The sequence below is a fragment of the Cygnus atratus genome, chromosome 1 (assembly GCF_013377495.2).
Source record: "Cygnus atratus isolate AKBS03 ecotype Queensland, Australia chromosome 1, CAtr_DNAZoo_HiC_assembly, whole genome shotgun sequence".
NCBI lineage: Eukaryota > Metazoa > Chordata > Aves > Anseriformes > Anatidae > Cygnus > Cygnus atratus.
This window is the reverse complement of record NC_066362.1, coordinates 180,209,124-180,234,301: the sequence shown is the minus strand read 5'-3', so window position 1 is coordinate 180,234,301 and position 25,178 is coordinate 180,209,124. Positions and strand designations below refer to the sequence as shown.

Sequence of the window (25,178 nt, the reverse complement as noted above, 5' to 3'; positions counted from 1 at the left end):
TATTTTTAAAATAGGGATCAGGTATCTCATAGCTTAATGCAGAATAAAAGCAAAGGAATCTGCTTCCTTTTGAAAATATTCTCTTTTGCTGGATTTCTAACAAACCATTATAGATCTCCACGGGCAAAAGGTAAGTTGTGGTTTTTTAATTCAATCCCATATATCTCAATCTCCAGTTCCAGCTTTTAAGTAAGCTAGTAAGATTTAAAAAAAAAAGTATGTTTAGTGAATTTGAGAGCAAAAGGCTTCGGTTCTGAAGGGGAAAATACTTAACATCAAGTAAGGAAGATCTGATTTTCAAAATGTTGTGCTTTAGACCTTCTAAAAAAATAGGACAGCAATTTTGTGATAATTCAGATTCTTTCATATAAGGTTTGGGATATGAGGAAGAGTTCTCTCAATACTGGCATTTCCTCAAAGAATGTACTATCAACTAAACTAGCCTTTTATTTAAAAAATAAGGGGGGGGTGTCAAATGCTAATTGTTAAGATATTCGTGTCTTTTTATGGAAATTTATTAGGCATTTTGATAGGACTGATAATACAATTAAGATTTCTTGACTGCTACTGTGCTTTTAGGTATTGGATTTTACATTTTTTTCTTGATATATTAACTTCTGGTTAATTCAGCATGGTTTTACTTTAAGCTTGTTAGTGAAATATTGAAAATCTAGCTTAATATAAAGCCTTAAGAGGCACCCAGCATCCTCTTTTTTTTTTTTGTAGTGGATAAAGTTCCTTTTATTTAGCAAAAACTTGTTGCTTTGAAAAGGTATATCCTAAGTGAATCTTATTCTCCTACCTGGAAAAATCAATTTCATGTTTAACAATGTGTCAGCCTTAGAAAGCACCATGTTCCTGTGCATTAGCTCAGTTCTGTGAGTTGTCTCCCTAGTGGGGGAGTGGGTAATGTCTAAATGTCTTTTAGATGGGAGTATATACATGTGTTTGTGTGTAGATGGATATCTTCTGTATGAATAGGGATGAGGGAGTGGGGAATAAAACAGCCTTCTATCTGAGCTGCTGCTCCTGCTTGTTTCTTCAGCTACCATTGACTAAACAATCTAAGTAGATAGTGTGACCAGGAGTCTGCACCCCAAAGGCATTAAGGACCCCTAAAAGTTCTGCTCGAGTAACTGCCTAAATAATGAAGTTGTAGAAATATAGCTAAGGATTGGAAAAATTACAGCAGTTACCAGGAGGTGTTCCTCTGCTGTTAACTAAAGGATTCCATTAACCGTTGAGTCAATTTCTTCTAACAGTTCAGTGTTACCTTTCATAAGTCATACAGTTGTCTGGCATTTCATAGAAGTCATGTAGTGATGATGTCAAGATACAGAAGAAAAGACAAATTTACTGTCTGAGCCAAAAGGCAGGCGCACAAAAAGCAACTTCTTTCAGGACACGAAAAGCTCTTTGTTCTGTGGCCTTGGGTTTTTCTGTGCTTTGACCCTTATTTTACAGCATTGTCACTCTGACCCTAAATCTTCTGAAGCAGACGTACAGCAAATTTAGCCCTCTACAAGTGGGGTTGCATTCGGAACTATAGGCCTCTTTTTGGTCTTTAGTTATATTATTATAGTTCCATGGAATCCTAAGATGCAACAGAATTAAAAATGTGTAATTCTGTCTACTGCAGGTAATATTACTTGCATATCAAGGCATATTTTAAATATGTTTACTTATGTGTATAACACTATATTGCCATCTTATGATTTATTATTATTTACCAATTTCAGATAGGATAGCAGGTAGGAGGGCAGCCTGGCTAATACCAACTAATGCGTTTTCCACTTTCCCAGCAGTACTTTGGAAACTGATCCTGTGCACTTACCACCAGGGTTCCTGCAAAATGCTACTTGAGCATTAAGCATTCTGTTGAGGACAAGAAAAGCTTTGATGTCCATTCTGGAGTTAGAATACTTAAACGGCAATATTCGCCTGCCTTTCTTTCATAAAAGACTTGGTGCCAGCTTAGAAGAGCATAAAATTTTACTCTAGGCCTGTGACTGCTTTCTTGGGCTAAAAGAGCAAGTCTTCTGTGAATTTGGGAGGAAGAATGGAAAGGTTAATTTTCTGAATTCTTTAAGAAGGCTAGAAATGAATGAGAAGTACAGAAACCTTAGAGCTTGCTTAGATGCTCTGAATTTTTATCCTTTTAGCCTATTCCTCTTTTTTTTTTTAGGAAGAGCTAGGAGGAATGTAATATATTTGAGAACCTGTTTCCCTGTCTTAGTAACTTTCCGTTATGTGTTTGTGCTGTGTGGGTTTTGTTATTTAGGGAGGGATTCTTCCATTTTCTCCTTCACCAGCAATAATCCTGTTTAGTAGGTTTTATGAACTTGAACTGTAACAATAGGATAATCTTTTCTGGAGGTAAACGGTATAATGACCTAAGCAATGATCTAACAATACATGTTTATTGGAGAACTTGGAAAAAAAATAAGTATATTGATTTTATTTTTTATCTGAAAAGATGTTATGAAACCTTTTTAAAAGACACATAGGAATTGAAGTTATATTTCAAGATAGCTCCTTTCTTTTTTGGTAGATGCACCAGACTATTGATATTTTTGTGATTAAAGTTGGGGGGGGAAAAGGGATGTTTTAAAAACTGCTATAATAAAATAAAGGTTACTTCCTAGAACATAGAAAATATTGTCTTAATTTTGTATGTGTCCTTTGAAGCAGAAAGAGTGCTGGTACAAATTGGAAGTGTTCACACAGTTTTCTTCTTGTGTGCATGCCAAAGGTGCAGGGAAGACAGATCTTTAAAAGTTGAGTGCAAGCTATACTAGTGCAATAAAGAGGGGTCTGGAAAGCTTTTCTGAAATACAACTTTTACAAACTCTGGGACCCAAAGTTTGTCAGACTTTACCAGTTTGCTTTAAAATATTTCATATAGTAGTACATTTAATGCATCAACATCCGACAAAACACTTTTTAGAAGCTGGGAAAAGAAGTGTGAGGAGTTAGTCTTACTCAATTTTGGTTTTAAGCTACTCAATACTAAAATATATGTTTGTATGTTATCAATGCATACTTTTCATAATATTTCTGTCAGCTTCCCTTTTTTTTCAGCTAGCAGGTTATAAAAACTATTTGAAGTCCTGTACTGATTTCTCAAGTCAGATCTAAATACCTTTTGGTTTCTTGCCTTCCACATAAGTCCACTGCATTTTGCTTGCTATCCGTTATTTCTATAGAAGCTTTAATATTGCACTACCAAATAACTGTTTTTACTTCCTTTTTGTTTTCATGACTGCAATGAAGGAAGAGCGCACCTCATACAACAGAACATGCAAGTCAGGCTAGTATAAGCTCTGCTTGGAGTACTGAGATGAAGGAAAAAGGATGTAGAACTGAATTTGATGCTGATAGACCATAACTGTATTTCCAAATTTCTGTGTATTTTTAAGCTTCAGACTTTCTTAATGCTTTAGTTACTGGTTTTTATTTTTAGCTGGCTTTGTTATTTTATGTTTATCTTATGCAGTAGTTCTCCAGATAGTCTAAATATGTTTGTTCATGGTCCTTGGAGAGACGGCTGGACACATGATGTAGATTCTCCAAATTTAGCAGCAGTAAATTTCTGTAATCAGCAGTTATCTGCTTAAATTTCACTAGTAATATTTTACACTGGAAAGATTTCTGTTGTCTGTTTTTTACTATAATTTTGTGGGGAAAATTGTTGACATGATCATGAAACGGTTAACAGATAATCCCCTTTTTTTGTCAAAGTTTGTGTGCTTGGCCTTACCCATAATTTACAAACAAAACTGTGGAGCAGTGCTTGTTATCTGTGTTCAAATATTCAGCCTTTTGTTCAGAGGATTACTCAAAGCGTTGTGACTCTTTAATGCAAATTTGTCATAGTCTTAGAAATATTTAGCTGCTTGGTAGAAGGTAGGGGAAGATTTATACGTGGAGAGTGTGTGTAAGCTTGATCCTGACTGACTGCCCCTCTTTGGGGTGAAGTGGTGCTAATTTATTGCTTGATTAGTCATTTAATAATAATCCTTAAAAAATGCTAGGTCAATGCTTAAATTTGAGTTCAAAACCTTAGTGTTATTTCAGGAGAAAAGCAATCAAGGTGTAGAGCTTATTCTCTTCATTCTTTTTTTTCTGTGACCACAAAGTAGCCTCAATTAAGTTGAGTGTACTGACTGAACATCATGTTGTACCTGAACCAAATAACAATGCAGTAGTAGCCAAAAGTACACTTATCTTTAAGCTAAAACTTCAGTCATACTTCTATTGAATCTTTCTTTTTTACAATATGCATGTCACTTAAAGGCTGCTGACATTAATAATTAGGGGTAAAGAGGGCTCTTTAGCAAAAGCAACCAAAAGAGAAGGATAATAGAATATTTAACCCACACTTATTTTTAAAATGCAAGTTTTAAGAATGAGCAAAAGTTAGAAAATCCTGTGTGTCTGCAGCACAAATATTACAGCATTCAGTAAGCATATGACAAAAAGTGAAACTACTATTGTTTAAGCTGGTGGGGAGAAAAGTAAACAGTGTATTATCAAGGCTCAGCTACGTATGCTTTTAGGTTTTTACAGTTTTGATGCTTAAGAATATAAATGTTTAGGTTTCTTAATACTGTGGTGTGAGTATCTCCTGAATTTTGTCCTTTTCACAGAGTAGTGAAAGAGAGGTAGGAGCACTGGTAGCCCAGATTTAGTTTAGTAAAAAATGTGTTTGCAGCACACAGTAACTGTCAGTGTGTTTGTTTGTAGAGAATGCGGTATTAGTGGCACTGAATCGTGAGCCCTGAAAGGAGGAGAGCTTTGCAAATTTACCTGCAGTTTGGGGAAAAAAGCTATCACTGCAAAACGCCTTGTCTGTCCTAAGAGTAAGTTGCACAGGATGCTTGTCAGAACCGCCCCACTTCATGCTGTGCCATCCCTGCCTCCCAGTGCAAAGCCTGCCTTACTGCAGTTTCAGCTAAAGAGGCTAAAATGGAGAAAACTCAGATACGGAGGTGTACGTTGTGATGACTGTGCTGGGGGGGTAGCACTGGTGGAAAAACAATGTCATGCTTTAGGCTGAGGAACTCTTAAGAGCCTTTCAGTGTCTTTCAGCTTCAGATTTCTAGATTTAAACTGAAACGGGGTTGGGAAAGGGTCACGGTGAAGCAATAGCTGCGCTTTCAGAGTGGATCTGTGTTGCTTTGCTTTAATGAGCAAGTAACCCAAACAAAGGAATATGGCTGTGTGTAAGTGGTGTTTAACACTACCCAAGTGGAAGGTGTGTTGGCCAAGAAATATCAGGAGGGTGGTGGTGGTATATGAGCACAATGCCCAAAGTAAATGTTTAAGCTTGTGTCACAGTCTTGGACATGTGAGATGATACACTACTTAAGAGAAAGGCCTTGGTTTGTTTTATTCCAAATCACCAAACTGTCAGATTGCTTTGAATATAATATTATATAGAATTAAAGGAGCGTTTTGGTAGTTATAGTAGCTGGAAATTCACTTGTAATTGTTTTCCATGAGATCAGAAAGAAAATGCGTTGGGGTTGATACTGTCATAAACTCTTAATGTTAAACTAATAAAAGCTCAACGTGGTATTTTATACTAGGCTGTCCTTTAATAAATCAACTAAGTGAAAATAAATCAACAGTGAAACCAAGAAAAAGCTCCTTCCCCCCACCCCTTTTTATTTATTTTGAAGCAGTTTAATTGCTTTTCTATCAGCATTCTTGACTTTTGTGTATATGCAGCGTAGAGAGCCTGCTTCTGTGGAACTGAACTTCTGCTGCTTCAGAGCTCTTCCATCTTCCTCAGCAGAGCTCTCGCGTTGAAGGACTTGGGATCTAATGGAGCTGGCTGTATGCACGTTTCCTGGCTGTTATTGAGGGTCTCCCCAGTAATTTCCCTGCCACCCCCAACAACTTAGGACACAAAGAGATAGGAGAAGCACTCGATGGCATGGCTGTGTAAGTTTTATGACCAAAAGCGTAGAGGTTCAAAGCTTTGTGCAGACACTCCCGTATTTCACTAGATATCTGGCTTAGTTATCTGTATGTGTTTTATCTTAGTTTTCCTCCTTTCATCCTTTTCCTGTTCTTCAACCCTTTCTCTCACATATGAGGTCTTCAATTTTAATCTGTTTTCTCTGTAAGGAGCAGAAGCATATTTTTAATAGGAAAGTAGAAAATATAGTCATGGTTTTTTGGTTTTTTTAAATTTACTTTTTGTTTGGGGGTATTTTTGCTAGTATAAGTTAAAAGAAAAAAAATACGGTCCTGTAATGCATGTGAGGTTTTCTGTTCATGTTTGGGGAGGAGGGGAAATTACCTGCAAGTTCTCCTACTAATGTACTTACTGTGGAAGATAGCATTAATAGTTTTGCCAAGTCTTTGTTTCATAGTGTGTGTAGTTTAATTTTAGAGGAATTGCTTATACAGCAGGGGGAAAAAAAAAACCTCCATGCTTAAGCTAGAAAACTAAAAACAACTAGGCAATTGAAACAACAGTGTCTAGTTAAGCACACACAGCTTACAAATTAAGAATTTGGTCTGGACATAAGTGAGAATTCTTCCAAAGGTATTAAGTGTTGCAGCTGTCTTATTTAAATCATTTCTTTGATATTTTCAGGTAAATCTACAAGTAAGAGGCAGTACTTGCTCTTGTTGGAGAACATCTTTCATAATCTTTTTCCAGAGAACTGTAAACAAATCTTATTGCTGACTAGCATCTTTGCTTGCATCCATGCTTTTCTTATCTTCATCTTCCATACTGTGTGTGTGTGTGTGTGTGTGTGTGTGTGTACACGTACATACACTGGATGTTTTTCTTTACCCCGTGGATTATGCCCAGCATAGCTTCTTTGGGGGGAAGGCTGTCACAGCATACCTTAGCAGTTAGGTTTGTTTTGCCTTTGTATTCAAATTTCATTTCACCAAGGTACTGGGTAAATTGGGCCTATATAATTTAGCTTGCCTGTTATAGCTGTCTAATTTAAAAATAAAACCAAAAAGTTAAGTATTAAGAAGAGAAAAATAAGTGTAGATATAGTTGTGCACATATAAAATGTACTGAAAGTGACTCCTTTATGCAGTCTCTAAAGTATTAGTAGCTAGATAGCTGTATAAAAACTTGTGTTGCTGCAGGTTCCTATATACTTACACTGGCAAATCTTGTTTTAAATCTTGTTCTAATTGACACTTCTTTACCAACCGACCCTTGTAGCAGAGACCATCCTGCAGTGTTATTGTAGGAGCAAACACAGGAAAGAAGAAGAGGAAAACTCCATAAACTTTCCCCATTTGTGGTCTGCCAAACTGTTTTGTTCTTACAGATAGCCCTGTTAATTTAAGAAAATTATTTTATTCTTTGAACTGACTAGAAAACTCCTTACAGTGGGAAGGAACACTTGGATCTGGTCTATGTAAGTAGCTTTTCTCCTAATAATTCGTTATAAAAATGTCAGTTGTGTTATCTAAGGAACCAGTAAAAGTACTGTACACATTTAAAATACTGCTATCTTTTTTGTAAGAATAAAGATGCGTGGGAGAGATGTGAAGTCCAAGTCTCTCACCTACATCTTCAAATGAAGTAGCCTGGCCTGTTTTAGGCTGGAGGCATATGGACTGCTACAAGCTACTGTTCCTGCTAACAATCTGATTTTTCCTCCAGAATGACATAATAAACAATTGTAAACCTCTCTGCCCGGAGACAGTGGAAAAGGTAACCTATAAAAGGTAACAAATGGCTTGAGGGACTGATACAGTACTTGACAGAAGCTTGTTTTGAAATTGGCTCTTATTCCCTTACAGATGAAAGCTGTGTTTCACATCAGGGGTTTCCAGATGACCAAAAGTCAGATGAGAAAATAACCAAGTGTATGGTGGTGGAATTTTGTTGTTTTTTTTAAGTAAATATCTGCATAATCTTTAGTCCCTCATATCAGATGCGGTTGTCCTGTTTCTGGTTCGTGTCCTATTAAGGTATTATGCATACTTGACAATAAAGTCTAGAGTTGCACTGTAAGTAAACACCTTGGCAATTAACAAATGTTTTAGAAACAGTTTGTAGTTTATACTACTCATGTCAATACCCAAAAACTGGTGTTCAGTAAGTTCTACATTCAGGTTTCAGCATGTTTCTATTTTCTTGAAGTACAGTAGACACCTTGGCATAACGTAGCAGCACATAATGGTTTGTGGGTTTTGAAAAGGTGCAGGCCATATTGTGCTGCCTCAAAAATACAAGGATTTCATCATCCCGAACAGAAATATAACTTAAGAATTAGTCAATCTTGTGATGCTGATGTCTGTCATACTCTAGCAGCACGTAAATATTGGTGTTAAGACTGTAAATATCTCCAGTATTAACTGTGCTGCTGAAGTAAGGCTAGCCACTTCTGCATGTGAGTCATGAGAGGATGTTTGACGTATTTTTCTGAAGCGCTGTTGTTTATATGTTGATTGTTTTTTCTTGGCTGTTGTTTGTATTTTCATCTGTTCAGTAACAGTATAGAGGAACTCAGAATATCTGAAGGTAAATGTAGAATAGGTGCATATGTAATCTTGAATGCTTTGCTTTACATGAAAGCTGCATATAATAAAGGAGTCAGCTCAACCTACACCTGTCTAGCAGTGCTTTGGTAAATGTGTTTTTGTATATATTTATATATTACTATATAAACTATGGTACTTTAAATGTCAATATATATTTATTAAAACTCAAAGTTTTATGTTAACCTTCCACTTTCTCTTAGTGGATGGAAACTGGGAAATGTTTTGTCACGTTTTCAGCAAAGCGAGCACACAAAGCAAAAGTGCCTTCCAAAATTACTAACAGAACTTATTCAGATCTTCATTTCATATCTTAAATCAGACATTCTTTTCTAAATTTATTAAACTACATACAGGTAACAGTTTTAGGGTTAGAAGTTTAAGCTGTATAACAGGCTGTGAATTTACTAATCCTTTTCTCATCTTCCACTACCATGTTTCTTTTGTAGGAGAATCTCAATGAATTGAGATGATTGATATTGCTGCAGTGAGAATGGAAATTACTTGGGTTCCTTTCCTTTTAAAAGCTGCATGCAAGAACTGTGTGGTGAGTCAAACGTAGACTAATGGTTATGTAAATGTCACTAATTTTAGATACAGTCAAGATCTGAAAGTGTTTCCTTTTAAGATTTTATTTTCTTCACTATCATGACTCAGTATCACTTGCAAATCTTATTTTATTAGCCCTGGTATATTTTAGCATTGAAATACATATGCCTTCTTGAAATAAATGTATTACAACTTTAAGTTTATCCATCATATAGATGTTTTAAATGGAGAACAAAATAGATTAACTGCACTGGGGATTTGTTTTGACTTCAGGCTTCAGAGGCCTGCTGCTGGTGCTGTTGCACAGGTACAGACATGATGTAGATGAACATGAATCCAAGCTATAATTCATAAATCTGCATTATTTTACCATACAGAATTTCAGTCTGGTGTATGTACTAGTTGAAAATCAGTTGGTTTTTTCCCCTGTATTTGCTGTAGATTTGAAATGGTAAAATGACTGACTAAAATACCCTATTTAATTCAGACCTGAGCATTTTTCAATAGTGAAGCTATCCAGTATTACATAGCCCATAGCTTTTCATAAAATAACCATGCTTCTGCGTGCCCATTTACCTGCTACAGGTCTCTTCAGATATGTGGACAAAATGAGGTTGACTACTCAGAAATTCTGCTATCTGGCTTGAAGTTTAGTAGCTTCATCACTGAGGCTTCTTTAAGTAGCACTATATTTGCTTATCTCTAACTGCAGTGTTAAAGACCTGCACGTATATTTCAGCATCTGTAAATTCAGAAACTCTTGGAAAGGCCATACTCTGGGTTATAAAAGAATAAAGATGATATTGTTCCAGTATTCCCCTCCCTTTAAAGGTTGCTGATTCTGTTAGCACACTGCAGACTGCTGCTTGCAGAGGGCCATCCTTCCTGTTGCTCCTGTGGATCCAGTATTTTAATGTATCTGGGCTTTCTCTCTGGGACTTCTGGGAGTAGATGCAAATCTAAAAAGGCAATCAGAAAGATCTTGGAGCATGCAACAAGTAAGTCTATTTGCATGGGATTGTCGTGTGAATGGTGAAATGGACTGCTTCCTTCTGGTTCACCATGCAAACCCCCATACTGGCACAAGGCAGCGGATGGAAGAGTGAAGCAGCAGCAATGAGAGGTTGGACTGCTTTGTTTGGTGTCTGTTGTGGCTTGTAACAGTTAAGTGAGGTGATGAAAAAGCAGTTTGAGCTCTGGTTCTGCAAATACTCAAATGAGGAATGAAAGTTCCAGTTTGGATTTACTATCAAGTATATGACTTCAAGTGCTTGTGAAGGCCTACCGATATTATTCAGCTCCTAAACCTTTGAAAAGAATGTCACAGTTCTTGCAGAGTTCATAGTTGCTTTAAATATTTGCAATTATATTTTCCAGAGAATTACCTGTATGGGCATGCTGTAGCCTATGGCAGACTGGAACTCTCCTGCATTTGCAGCTCTGGGGTCCTATGGATTTACCTGATTTAAGAGAAGAAGGCTCACTGTCTTCAGTTCAAGTGCTTATTTTTGTGCGAGGCTTAGGATCTCTAGGGGGAGAAGATGCTTAACTCATATATAAGGGCAATAAAAGATAGGCCTGCTTGAAATTAAACAGACTAGTTGCTGTGTAAGTGTAGACAACTGGTGAGAGGAACGTGTCTGAAAAACCAGCATTGAAAGACTGGAGCTGGGAACTGGTAGGGGAAGGAGATAATCTGATAACTGGAAAATTGGGAAGATTGGTACAGGTTGGGTAAAGATATGGGGGTTGCTTCTTGAAGGTGGAAGAAGCAGCAGCCTGACAGAAGGGGTCCTGCCTGATCCTGCAAAGAAAGTGTAAGTCGGGCTTGGGGAAAGGGGCTTGCACTTCAGATTGTTCCTAACATTAACTAGAATGCTTAGCACTTAAGTCTGCACTGCCTTCTGACTTAAGTAGCAGCTTTTGCTGTGAAATCGCTGTCAACTTCATTTCCCTCTCATCCTGTCCCATGCAGAAGAGGGCAACTTTATTACTGCTCTTGGCTACTTTGCGAACTTTGGCCCTGAACAAGAATCCCGAAAGTCAGTAGTTGAGGTTAGACGGGTCTCTGGAGATCATCTAGTCTAAGCAGGGTCAGGTAGAGCAGGTTTCTTAGGGCTGCATCCAGTCAGGCTTTTAATATCTTCAAGGATGGAGACTTTACAACCTGTCCTGTTCAGATTAATTTCCTGCGGTTTGCTTCGTGCCTGTTGCCTCCTGTCCTGTCACTGGGCACTACTTAGCAGAACCTGATTCTTCTCTCCCTCACCCCATCAGCAGGCATTTATAAACTGATAACCAACCCCCCCACACACAAACCCTGAGCCTTTTCTTCTCTAGGTTGAAGGGTCCCAGCTCTCACCACCTCATATAAAAGATGCTTTAGTTGTTTGACTATCCTTGTAGCCCTTTGTGGAAGTAAATAAAACATTTCAACTAATAGGGGAAACGGAATTCAAAGGAGGAAATGCTTTTGAGAAGGAAAGAAACCCACTAATAACTTAACTGTAAAAACTAAAAAGAATATGTGGATTGCAAAATGAAACACTGAGGATTTATGTAATTCCTGATTTAAGATTCTGCAATCTTAATTTGCCCCCTTGTGTTAGTCTACTGTGAAGCAATCTTCATGATCGTAGAGAATATCCAGTCTAATGAGAGGACTGGCCTGGTATGGTGCTGAGTCAGGTAAGGTGTTTGTGGGCTTTGCAAGTTAGAAGCTCGATGCTGCTACAGGTGCCGCAGAAATAGGTAGAAAGTTCTGTGGGGAATGGACCAGAGTCTGCAAGTAGAGGAAACCGTGTCTTCATGGATATGTCAAATGAGAAATCCTAGGAACTGGATGTGATATTTTTCTGCTTTTATTTCTGTGTGATGCTAAACAAGTTACTAGGACACTGATTTCGTAGTACTTGTCTTCCTCACTTCAGAGGTAGCTTTAAGAGGCTTAAGATCCTCGTGTCTGATGGAGACACTGGCTGTTCATATTGCAGCTGAGCTGTTTAAAAGTTGTAACTTGAATTAAAATGTCATGTAATGTTATGTCTGTTTGCAGTCTCCTAAATATATTACATGTGATACCTCAAACTGTTGGGTACTATTACAGTTTCTATATCTCCATGTCACGTTTAAAATACAGATAATAGGCACTTGAAGGGCTGGTTTTGTGTGTTTTTTATTGTTACTACAAAGTTTTGTTCAGTGGCTGTGCTACAGTGATGCATTTCCTCATAGAATTTTCTATGGCATTTATTAATTTTGATCTGAAGAGGTGAGTAATGTACACTTCGTTCTTACCAGTTCAAGCTGACAAACAGAATTTCCATGTTGGTTCATGGTCTATTTGTCCCTTCCTGTGTACTTCAGAGTATTCTGATCTGTGTCCTATCTTGTCACTGATTCATTTTGCATGTATAGGTATAACTGAACATTTGTTCATCCCGTTTTTGGAATATAATTTCACAAATAATGCTGTCAGTGTTCTGCAAGATCCCTTATATATTGAGGGTAATGTTCGTGTCTGAATTTTGGCATGTTATACAATAAATTTACCTGCAAAGATATGTATTGCAGAAAGAATGAACTAGTTAAATTGTAACACTTAAGTTCTTAGGCACAGTATTAAACAGCACTTTATTAAAAATGTCAAGTTACTTACACTCGTGTATTCAGGACTTCTACAGACCATTGTTCTTTGAATTTCAAAAGCAATTTTCTTGGTACTGCAGACTTAAGTGGATGAGAAGGGTTCTGTATTTAATATTCAGATATAGAGAACTGAAAATCTGTGTTTTTCCTTAATACTCAACAAGATACCATGGTTTGGGGAAGTCTCTCCCGGTTGAGTCGCAGTAGTAGCAATAATCAGTGAAATGTTTAGTAACTCCCTTCATGTTCCTCGTTACCACCTCCTATCGTAAAAGTCACAAGATTTATAGCAATAAATCTGAAGTGGTGTGCTACTATTTTACCACAGTTTAACTCAAAGCAGCGATTCTTTAAAACAAATGAACAAACAAAGCTTAAAACTTATTTGGAGAAAAAAAATCGATGTCTGGGGTACGTGTTAAGGTCTGAGTTTCTAAACTGGCAGTTTCAAGTTTATATCAGAAAACATTTACCTACAGTTAGAAATGAGGAAAAAATGATGGAAAAAATGCAGTGGCACGAGTGGTGTTGCTCATCTCTTTCTGTGAAGGAGCTAGTATCACTTGGTCAGTACTTTCTTCACTCTAAACAGCTTATTTCTATTGGAAGTTATTAAATAGCTCTCAGGTACAGCTCTACTTTTCAAAATTTGACTTGCTTGTAATAGTCCTGTGTTAATAAACCAAATGAAACTTACCTAATATTGCTTCTGTTTCTTAATATGCAATTTGATCCCTGTATACAGAATTTCTGAAATTAAGATTGATTATAGTAGCATGTGTTCAGTTTCAGTCTTAAGTATACAGTGCTGACTAGCTAAATGCTGACTGACTTAGCTTCTGTTAAGAGATAGGAATAATATAGCCATAATGTCTTTTCTCTGCTTTTTTAGCTATGGGTGGATCATGAGATGGATCAGGCAAAGAAGCAGCTTCAGGAATTACATTATTGGACCAGCTAGAGTAGTCAACAATAATATGACTGTAGTTCTTTGAATCTGAAGCAAGACAAGTTCAGGGCTGACAGTCTTCCTGTTTCCCTCAGTATTAGCCTGGCTCTGATGTTTCCATGGTGGTTTCCCTGAGTAGCTTTGGGTTAGATTTTGGTAAGCTCAGCCAGCTGAGTGTGCCTCATCTGTGAGCAGCAGTGCTGGCACCAAGGAGAAGTTCCCCCCACTCCCTTGAGAACGACAGTCTGGAGAAGTTCATTTCTATTACTTCAACCAATGTAAAAAATACTCAGGGCTGTAATCTTCTTTTCTTGACGCTTCTACAGACTTTGCCTATCTGCTCTTCAAATCCTTAAAAGGAGCTTGCAGAAAGTCTGGTCTGAGTCTTCTAGGTGCAGTATAAGAGATAAATATAAATAGATGCAGTGTAAAAATTAAAAGAATAACTGCTTTGAGTTATGCAAAAGGACAGGAGCTGGGGAAAAAAATTGTTTGTCTTTTGTCCTCTTAGATGTTAGTATGAGTGTCCATGTTCGCTGTGTACTTTAATAACTGGGAGGAGACTGTTTGAACAAAGAAGACAAATATTCATGTGATCTATTGGAAAAGTAACGAACCTTCAGAAGAACGTTCCTTCCTGCTCTGTCTTGGGTAACGCAAGTTTATATTCCTTAAAGAAACCCTGCTATACAGGCCAAGGAGAGCTTTTCAAGGATTTTATTCTTCTATAGGCCTTTCAACACTGAATGCAGAACTTCGTGGAACTTAATGGCTGTTAAGATCTTAGTACCATAACAGAAATGCCAGAAGTAGATCATGCAAAATGGCCATAGGAGTCTTTGGCATAGGGTGCCATCTTTGTTACAGTGCTGAGAAAGGAAGAGCTGTTCCAAAGCAACTGTCAGAAAAGTAGAATCAAATTCTTTTTTTGAGGAAGTTACATCCAAGTGTGGTATTTCAGTACCTTTGACATGCTTTCAGGGAAAAGAACATCTCTATCTCTGTTTGCCAAGTATCACTTTATTTTCCTGTACTTCTGTTAACTTAGAAACATGGAATTTAAAAACATTCCTGGTTTACTACCTGAAGCTGTACCTGTTGACTTTGAAACTGTGTTGCTACAAAATAGTTTGATTTACTAGCTAATGAGCCTTAAATTCAGATATGGAAGAAATATTCAACTTGTAGAACTAAACATTCAATGTAGTAAAAATTGCCCAGTATAGTGGTCTACATCATCTGTTAGCACACATTGCTATTACTTATCACAGTACAAGCCGTGCAGTAAATGACTACAGCTACAAAAGGATAATGAAATATTTGCTTTGTGTACTTCTGCTTGTTGACTTACTGTCCTTAGTCTTCTAGGAAGTATTTGCAAGTCTTCACTGCAGAGTAGCTCTTTCCTAGATCTATCCATAGGTTCACCTGGGAGTGAGGAAAAGTATATTTGGGGGGCAAGTCCCAGAAGCAATGTCAAAGTGGCTAACAATATTCTTTTCTACTTGTTTCCTTCAACAGAAGACTGATATCTACACTCTACACATAAAAACTAACACGAGAGTGCTCATGTAGACTTTGCTTCTTAGTATATGGAAATGGCTGTGATACCTTTCCTATTATCGATGTGAAAGTCTCCCACTTTCCCTATAAATGATGTGTTATTTTCAGACACATAAGTAAAAAAAAAAAAAAAACTAACTATATATTTATATATATATGCATATATAATGAAACTTCAGACATAAGAGCAAGAAATTTCCAGTAGTGTCATCCAAAGATGGAAAAGAGCTACAGTTTGGGAGTCGTAAAGTCTGTTAGAACTAGTTGTCACAGGTCATTCAGAAAGTGGGCTTGCCTGAGTGGTAGGTTGTACAGTCAGAAAAAGGGTTTTGCGGAAGATTTAACAACATCATGTAGCCAGACAGCCCCCTGTTGGCTGTAGTGTTCTGTTGTGGAGGCTCCAGAAACGAATTGTGCTCAAATTCAACAATTCACTGCACTGAAGCTATTCTTTGAATCCCATATCTCAAATAGTGAAAATGGGAAGAGACAAAAAGTGCGTATTAAAAAAAAAAAACAACAACTTTGAATTGAGCTTTATCCCTTTTCTGAATAAGATAAATGCCGAAGCTTGGTTATAGAGAGTATCAGAGTATCTGTGTTTAGTTTCTGGATGTTTTTGTAGAAACCTATTTTTAGAGAGCTGCAGTGAAAATGTAGACTGGTACTTTGTCCTTGTGATCAAAACTTAAGACTAGCATACAGTTTATCACGTTCACAGCCTGTCTAATGCAAAGTATTTAGATTAACTTCTATTAGGAATGCAGGTAATGGTTTGCGAACTTAGGTTTTAAAAACCTATCAGTGAACTAATAAGATAGAGGCTCCAGCCTTATTTAATGACTGCGACTCTTTTAGATCTGTCTATGAGAGTTTCTGCAGTTTAACCAGGTACAGTTTTACCAAGAGGCTTGTGTTTTAGTTATTCATGCTTGCTTTATTTCAGTCTCTTCTTCTGTATGTGGCTTAAGTTGCTACATGTGCAACTAGCTGGTTACTTCCCATTTGTGTTTTCCTGTGTCACAACACCAAAAAGCCTTGTTCTTCAAAAGAAGTAAGTGCCTAAAATATGGGAAAGCTGAAGGACATGCAGTACTAGGTATTAACTGTCCATGAAAGAAACCTAAAACCTGCCTTGTAATGCTCACTGTACATCCCTGTGACAGTGGGATAATAGGAACTATATGTCCGTAAGCAAGCAGTGACTATCTGGAATTGAATGGTGTATCCATGCTTAAAAGGCACAGTTTATGGTAGAACAGGGTGACCTGAGGAAATTTCCCAGGGTAACGGGTGACCTGAGGAAAGTTTCCAGGAAGAACTGTCTCAAAGGCACAGAATCTTCTGATCCAAGTTAGACAACACAGATGATTTCTTTCTGTATCAGTTGTGGCTAATGTTATTAAAAAAAAAAAAAAAAATTGTCTTCACTTGAAGAATTGGATTTGTGGCTAAAAATTCTTTTCTGTAACAGTAGTAGAGAGTCCCATGTGAGAATTAGTCTACTACAGCATAGGACAGAAGACTAACATGATGCTGAGAAAGCCGAAGTGTTCAACGACTTTCTTTCTCTTTCCTCTTTGGTACACATTGAAAGATTAACTGTAATCAGATAAAACAGTTGACAAAAACAACCGAGGGTGGTAATATGTGCTGTGATTGAAGAGGAGGAATGGGAAAGACAGGGACAGGCCAAAGGTCACTAAGTCCAGTGAGCTGCTTTAAAAATTGATGTGACCTGCTAAAATCCATCAGAAGACTCTTAAGAAATTGGTTGAAGTGGTTTCAAGGCCAAGGGACTCACCAGAGAAACAGAGAACCTGGGTTTTGGGTTCTTCGCGAGCCTGGGGGGAGACTCATGTTCATGCCTTTAGCTTCTGAAAAAGTGCTTGGGGGAAGTTGTCCACAGATGTTCCCCATCTTTCTTGTTAAATTGATGATATGTGCAAAAAAGCATAGAAGTCACAAAACAGTTTTGTTCAAAGGTTGTTGGCAGTGATAATTATTACCATTACCAGATGAAAGCAAGCTGCAGGTAGGATTTCAAAGGGTACTTGAATTTGCTTTTATTGGACTAACTGTGCAGTTCTTTGCAAGTTCCATATTCTCTTCCGAAGGTGTTTCCTGAAGTAATAGTAAAAAGAGCATACAATAAATTATAGTCCCCATTAAACCATGTTAAAGGAGTACCTTATGTTTCCAAAGATGAACACTGAGATAGCTGAGTATTTATGAATTGGATCACAGACATCTGTTATGCCAAAGTTTTTTACATTGCTAGAGAGAGCACCAGTAAAGATGTACTTAAGCTTTTATGTTCTTGGTTTCTATACAGCAGCTCAAGAGGGGAAATAACAGGTAAAGAACCTTACCAGTTTGACTTACTTTAACTACCAGCAATGATTCACCTCTTCACTCTACCATCAATTTTTTTTTTCTGACATCCTCCCAAACTAGGGATTGACAGGAGCCTGTTCTGGGTGAAAGGAGATTTAAACAGCTTATTCTGGTCAGAAAAATTACAACATTTTTCCTCCGCTGAGGTGGGGTTGGTTACTTAATTTCCAAATTATGATTAAACTTGAAGAATCCCTCAAGGCTCTTGGAGCATCTGTGTAACTTGTATTTCTTTCAAGCAATTCTAGTAGCTTAAAACATACAGTGTACTTGACAAAGCTGTGGTAGTGTGATCCCAATGTTTTATGCTTCTTCAGGCTTAAAGTAAGTAGCTTTTGAAAGGTGCTGCCTTAATCTATGAAAGTATTTGTCAGTCAGTTTCCTCTAAAGCTGTACCTTTTTCTCTAAGTGTTTATGTATGAGCAGATATCCAGTCTAGAGCAGTGGGTATTTTTAAAGGTAACGACATTCTTATCTGTATCTCTAATTTTTACATTGATTTCAGAGTTCTTGTGAGAACAGCATCTGTTCCTGGTGATTTATAGTGCTTGAGTTTTTCAAGCTGCCAATAGACTCTTCCTTTGAGACTTCTAGGCCTAGTGAAACTACTCTCGTTTCCACATAAAGCGTGCCCTTGGGATAGGAATTTCTTCATCACCCTCTATATTAAAAACAAATCATATTATATTTGCTGTTCGTTTCTTCATCCTCTACAGGTACAGGAGTGTGTTGTTCTACAGTACACGTGGAAGCAACAGCTCTGTGGAAGAGCAGTGTTCATTCCTCCATCCCATAGTTCTCCAGACTGCCAGTGACTATCAATAGAGCTTTTCATTAGCCTGTGATATATCAGGTAGTCATCTGTTATTCACTAATTTATTGACGTTTAGCTGCTAAGATTGGTTTTAGTTTTGGAAATCGTAGCATTTCTGTTTTTCTGTTGGAGGAACTGTTTTAGCCCAGGAGGAATTTCATATCAAGACGTAACCCGTGAATGAGTACATTCAGAATATTCAGAATGTTCCTGTGTAATGTAGTGGTGTTCAGGCTGTCCATGTACCATACCATTTACTTGGTTTGATGAGCATTACCTGAATCTTTTAAGAAGGCTGAGCAAGCAGAACATCTTGCCCCAAAGTGTCACAAGTGATAGAGGCACCTTGTCTCTGGTTCTAGTTTGCTCGAGCAGAAACACTGAGAAAGACCAGAACCCTTTTGCTTCTTCCACTTCTTGCCCTAGGCTGTCAGCGTGTCTCCTAACACAGCTAGACCTTGAATAGAGGGTGACAAGGAGCAGAACATTTGCAAAGCAGATCCTAATTTTCTCACTGTACAAAGCTCAAACCTGGGAACACTGGGCTGTTCTATGATGCAGTCTTGGAGCTACCGTAGGTATTTCATCATATGTGGTCTGCAGTCCCTGGATCCTTTACCAGTTGTGTTGCTTAAGTAGAAATCACCAGTGGCAGTGATACTGGAATTAATTTTGATGAAGTTGAATCACCTTTGGATCCTTCAGCTGAAAGCTGATGGAGCAATTCAGCAGTCCATTATCAAATCAGGCTTAGAATTGGCCCTTACAAGCCTCTGTGGATGTCCAGCTTTCAGTAGTGACTGAACCATTCTCTAATCTGCTGGTACTGAGAGAGAAGTTCCTGTAAGTCTCCAACATCCTGTAGGACTAATTCTATAGGAAATATTCCTGTGCTCAGTCAGAGTCAGAAGAGAACAGAAGGATCCTTCTGTAGGGTTCTCTTTAGCTGGACATCCTACACTAGATAAAGTCATCAGTGTGATAGATGGCAAGAGTGTTTGTTCATTAATTTGTTATATCGAATTTGTTATATCGAGTAATTTATAACAATCAGCTGTGGTTCATTCACAGTAGGGTTACTGATAGAGATGGGGACTTACTGCATTTTTCAGCACCTCTGTATGCTCATGAGCAGTTATTAAATGGCAGAGGTCCTTGAGGTACCATCTGGACATTTAGATGAGGCCCTGGGCCACCCGATCTAGTGGGTGGCGTCCCTGCCTGTGGCAAGGGAGTTGGAACTAGATGATCTTTGAGGTTGCTTCCAACTCAAGCCATTCTATGATATTTAACTTTAGCCTTCAAAGAATGCCTGTTCTTGCTGTGTCACCAAATATCACATGGACAGGTTCAGTTGTCTGTGTCCACACTTCATTGTATGTTTCTCACCACATGGCAGCTCCTGACTCATTACCTACAGAGTCTTCAAAGATCCAGTTGGCAGAAGAGTTTCACCAAATACCAGAAACATTGCTAAGTGCGGTCAGGCCAGAATATGGTCTTGGGACAGTCTTCACTGGAAGTAAGGCAGTCCAATAACAGCAAAAAGTGACATGGGGCGGAGGAAGAACAACTTCTGTAACTTCTGTATCTGCTGCAGAAAGAGCTACCCTCCTATAAGAGAGGGTACCAAACTACCTAGGCATGCAAGCCCTATAGGGTATTGTTAATTAATAGGTGCAATCAGTAATTTAAAGTGGGGATAAGAATTGCCACAGGCACCTAGGGGGGAATTTTAGATCTGGTGGAGTAGAGACCATTTATAGCAATTACTTTTCCAGAGTCAGACCTCTTTATGAAGACAACTTCTTTATGGGCTTTTTGAATTACAAGCAGCTATTAAATATTTTGTGACCTGTTTAGTATAGAGTAGGTCCTGCACGCTATTCTTAGGTCCCTGAGAGTAAATACCAGTTCCCAAGAACAGGCATCACAGCACAGGCTTTCTAACTGCCCAGACCTACATGCCTTCCAGCAAAGCAACACAAGATTTCAAGAGAAAAAAAAACAAAAAAAAACCTCTTCCTCGTGTTTAGTGGTTCACCTGCATCTTTCATCAACATGGCAGAGCGTCTGACTCTTTGATCTGGAAGTTCTGAAGTTCTACCTTCTTCCTTTCAACCACTGAAGTGGTTTTGTAACAGGTTAGTGCCAGGCATCAGAGAGACAGGCTTGTATGGTCTATTTTAGTTACTCATTGACTCTATTCTCTTCCAGGGCATTTTAATATAGATAATTAGTAACATCACTTCTTTTCCTATGGAATAGAAGAGAAATCCCACTAAATCCCACTTTATCTTTTAAAAAGGGAGGGGGAAAAGGGGTTGAGTTAATGACTCCGTTCCAATACAGCATTCCCTTTGGCCTGTCCTGGATCTCATGAGATGCAAATACGTACATCTGAAAGATCAGAGTAATATTTTCAGCTAGTAGTTTTTCAATGCCAGGTAAAACGCCTTGCTTTGAGCTTTCAAAGCACTTATTTCCACACTGCTATCCACCCAGCTTGAAGGAGCTATGCGATCTTTGTAGTGAGAGTTGTAGCCTCCTGTGCAAGACCAGTGCTCTTGTCATCACTTGTTCCAGAACAAAACCACATCTCCGTATCCTGAATGCTGTGGGTATAAACTCCTGTGCCTGTCTTCCACTCATGGTTATATCTTGGTGCTGTGAGCAGATGTCAGTACTGATCCTTCCACAGAACATAGATTATCGAAGCCATAGCAGACTATTTTCCCATAGCTTTATCTTGTGCAACTTCCTGTGATGTTAGACCTTCCTATTCAAATTCAAGCATATCTCAGAAGTTCAGTGAGAGTGTGTCAGGCTTTTAATAGCTAAGCACAGCAGGGTGCTGTGGCACAGCATACAGGACATGCTATACCCAATGGAGAAGTTGCACAAGCGTCCCTCTACCTGGAATTGCACTTGCCAGACAAGGTTCTGCAGAAAGTCTCTGAAACGAAAGCTGAGTCTAGCGAAAAGTTGATCTTTTGTCCATCCTTTTCTACATGTATCTGTACAGGTCTCAGGACTCCATATGAAAAGCAGTTAGCTCTGGATTGCATTGTCATATTTCAGTTGTCAAAGAAAGCTCTTACTGAATAGTGACAACAGGCAACGGTTTGCAGGTTCTGCTTTACCTAACCAAAGATGGGAGAAGGATCTGTTACACCCAGGGCCACACAGTTATGACTTTTCATTTACATTCTTGTCTTGACAACGTGGCCATATTAATCATTAAGCAATCGGTGTCTTCCAGGGATCCACAGTACACTGAGCCATTTTCAGAAGATGGTTTTGAACAATCACAGGTAGCAAAGATTATATGGCTTAAGGACCTATTCACAAAGGGGGGAAAAAGGAATGTAAAAGTCTGTTCTGGAAGAGAATGCATTTCTAATTTATGGAAAATTGATAGAGGATGTATTCACTATGAATTCCCCATTTAGGAATTTGCTGACACTGTTACTGCTTTCCATGCCGCAAGTGGAATTGAAGTAAAGGCCACCAAGAGGAGGTGTCCAGTCCCGTGGAGGCTTACAACCCCTGTGCTGTCAAGGCAGTGCTGGTATCTTCAGCACTTGTCTATGCAGCCAGCAAAAGCTCAGCTTCTGCTTCCAGATGTGAGATACCAAGATGATTAACCCACCTAATGTTTGGATCCTCTAATGGTTCACCGCCTAGTGCAGGTACAGAACTGACCTGAGAGAGAAATGTTGTTCTTCAGATATGCAAAATATGGTGTCAGATGTTCTACAGATCTACCTACCTAACAAACTCGGAGAAAAAAAATGGTCCTAAAGTCTCACTAATGTCTAGATTGTCATCATAATGTATAGATGTCATTCTGTGCTTCTTCCAAGTTCCTGTAGCAGCTATCACCCACCCATTTATTCACCCCATCACATCTTTTGCTCTTCTGTAGCTGATGTTGTTAAAATTTGACAGCTGTTAACTGTCCTCCCTTGGATTCAGCAAGTTGTGTCTGGTTCCACAAAGGCACTGACCCTCTCCAGCCATATGTTATCCCTTTACTCCTCTCAAAGGGGAAATAAGTGGGCTTGCTTTCTTCTGTGGGTTTCAGCCCACCTCTAGAGCATGACCTGTTCCTCTGTTCCACCAGTGGCCAGGCCTAGGAGCAAGCTGAAGCAATTGCAAAAAGATGCAAAGATTAAAGATGGAAGGCTCAACATGTGTTGTGTGCTGTTTATTGTTGAATGCAGTGTTGTAAATGAAATGGTTTGTCTGTAATTAATTTTATTACACATTTTAGTTATCACTGGGGGGGAAGCATAGACCAGTCTTTTCAGAGGGCCCTCAATGAAAGCTGCAAACTGCCTTTGAAACTTAAAGAAAATTGAGTTCCTAACTCCAGAGTTACCAGTAAAACCCCAGACTTGATGTTTCCAATCTATTGCCTTTTTTTCGTGCTTAGAATCAGGATGGAACAATGTTGCAATGTTTAATTCTTAACAGTTTCAGCAAGCACTCAGCTGACTGTTGTAGCAGAAACTTGCTTAGAAAGCAAAGCGCTGAATTCATTCTCCAAAGCAGATTAGTACACATTACTGTTTCCAGCCTGTAGGGTGACATTCATCATCCTTCTGACCAGAAAGAAGCCACCAATTATTGAACCATTGCATCAGAGGGGAAATGGAGTAGAAACGGAGTAAGAGTTCTTGGGGAAATTTACACATCAGATCACACTTGCAGATAAAACTTCAGGGGGTTATTTCAGCAGAAGCTACACTACGGTCTAGAATGCTGCTATTCCCCCCATTTTTTAAATAGAAGTCAGATTTATTTGTGTTTTATGCGATGACTGGTGATTTACATCCCACCCACCCATCTGAGAGTATTCTGGGCTCCAGGCATATCTCCAGCCAGTTCCAGACTATTCAAATCATTGTTGGTCCATCCATTTACTCGTCACAACGAGGCCTTCTGTGACTAATTAGGGCCTGACTGCAGCAGGAGATGCAGCTTCAAAGAGTGGGAATCTTCAGACGCACTAGCAGTTCCCTTGGTTCTCAATTCTTTATTTATGTGGATTACATTGAGTTGACAGATTTAACTGGGCTGTTGAAGATACGGTCAAAGAAGCAGAGTCACTCCCTTCCCTTTTATTGTTTTCTGAAGACATAACAGTCATATGCATCTGTCACTAGAGAGAGGAAGTTCTCCATCACTGGGCTTGATTTGGGCTTTTATATGCTGTTTCAGTAGCATCTGGGAATAGATCAATATAATATTTGGTAGGGAGTTGTATTTCCTTGTGATGCACTGTAAATCTTTTATTGTAGATACTCCCACTGTTTATTGTTGAAAATCAATAAAAATAAACCTTGTAAAGTTAAAGCCTGGCAAGGGTTCAGCACAAATCACAGGGAAGGAGCAAGAGGCAATGAGTCTCCCTCCCCCTCTTGGATAGTTCCCAGCTTGTTTCCCAATGAATATTCAATAACACTTTCCAGCAATCTGGGAACAAACTTTTTTTTTTTTTTTTGAATTATTCAAAGTTACGAACGCTCTGTTGTGATCTCAAACAGGACTTCTAATCCACTTTGGCTGCTTTCCGGCACTGAATTCAGCTATGGATCAAAACCGAGTATCACCCAGATTATGCATTGGATATACGTTAGCCTTATCCCTTCCAGAGACAGAAAAAAGCACATCGGCCTTGCTCCGCTCAGGTTAACTGGGTAATTTGTGAGCATTACAACTAGACATTAGCCAAAGTAGGTAAAAAGGGGGAGCAGCCCACTGTGGAGAGAAGCTCCCCAAAAGTCAGAAGAGAATTTACAACCCCTGTTTGCACACAAGACACGATGCAATTACTCTGGCATCATTCCTTGCTCTATGGCTACTAATTCCTCATATACTGCGTCTTTGGGTGGAGTCTTCAAGTCACGAGATTCAACTACACAGGGAAATGAGAAATGTTTTGGAATTATTTAGTAAGGGAGAACACTTCACAGTACGAAGGCCAAGCTGAAAGATTGTTCTTTTTTAAGTCTTAACACAGTATCAGTCACAATAGGTTTACTTAGACATCTATTCTTAATTGATTATACAGTATTATGAGCACTGACAGCAGATGTACAAGAATGTCGTGTAGCGACTATACGTCCTGACGGAGTGTAGCCCCTCAAGAATTACCATGTTGGAATCAGTACCCAAAGAATCTCTATGGGACAGGGGAGACAACACGACACAAAGAACAGGAAGGTGTTTCATGCTGGACTCTCCTCTTGCTGCTACCAATAGATCCATGAACAGTTCAGGTGGTAAACAAAGGACACGTCCCCAGAAGAGATAATGAGAACAAGAGGGAACTTTCCAACGCTGAATAAAGAAATACAGGATAAAATCCAACTATAAAGGAGGGAAAAATTATTAAAATAAGAAAGAAAATACAAGACGGTTTCAAGTTGTTCCAAACAGTCTCAAGTCGCGTCAATGGTCTCAAGTCATTCCAGGGATGTTCAGATTGGACACGAGGAAGAATTTCTTCATGGAGAGGGCAGCTAAGTGTTGCAACGGGCTGCTCAGGGAAGTGGTGGAGTCCCCAGTCCTGGAGGTACTTGAGACGTGTGGGCATAGCACTAAGGGACGTGGTTTAGTAATGGGACTCGGTAGCTACCATCAAGTTGGTGGTTGGACTTGATGATCTTGAAGGTCTTTTCCAACGCAAATGACTCCATGATTCTATAAGACAAATGA

General features: G+C 38.7%; 1 long non-coding RNA gene across 1 annotated transcript; it reads left to right on the top strand.

Annotated features, from left to right (window-relative positions):
- Positions 1–8,439: 8,439 nt before the first annotated feature.
- Positions 8,440–22,826, top strand: LOC118251341 (uncharacterized). The gene is made up of 3 exons (XR_004779763.2): positions 8,440–9,079; positions 18,355–18,491; positions 21,905–22,826. It is a non-coding gene; the product is annotated as an uncharacterized LOC118251341 (long non-coding RNA).
- The last annotated feature ends 2,352 nt before the right edge of the window (positions 22,827–25,178 follow it).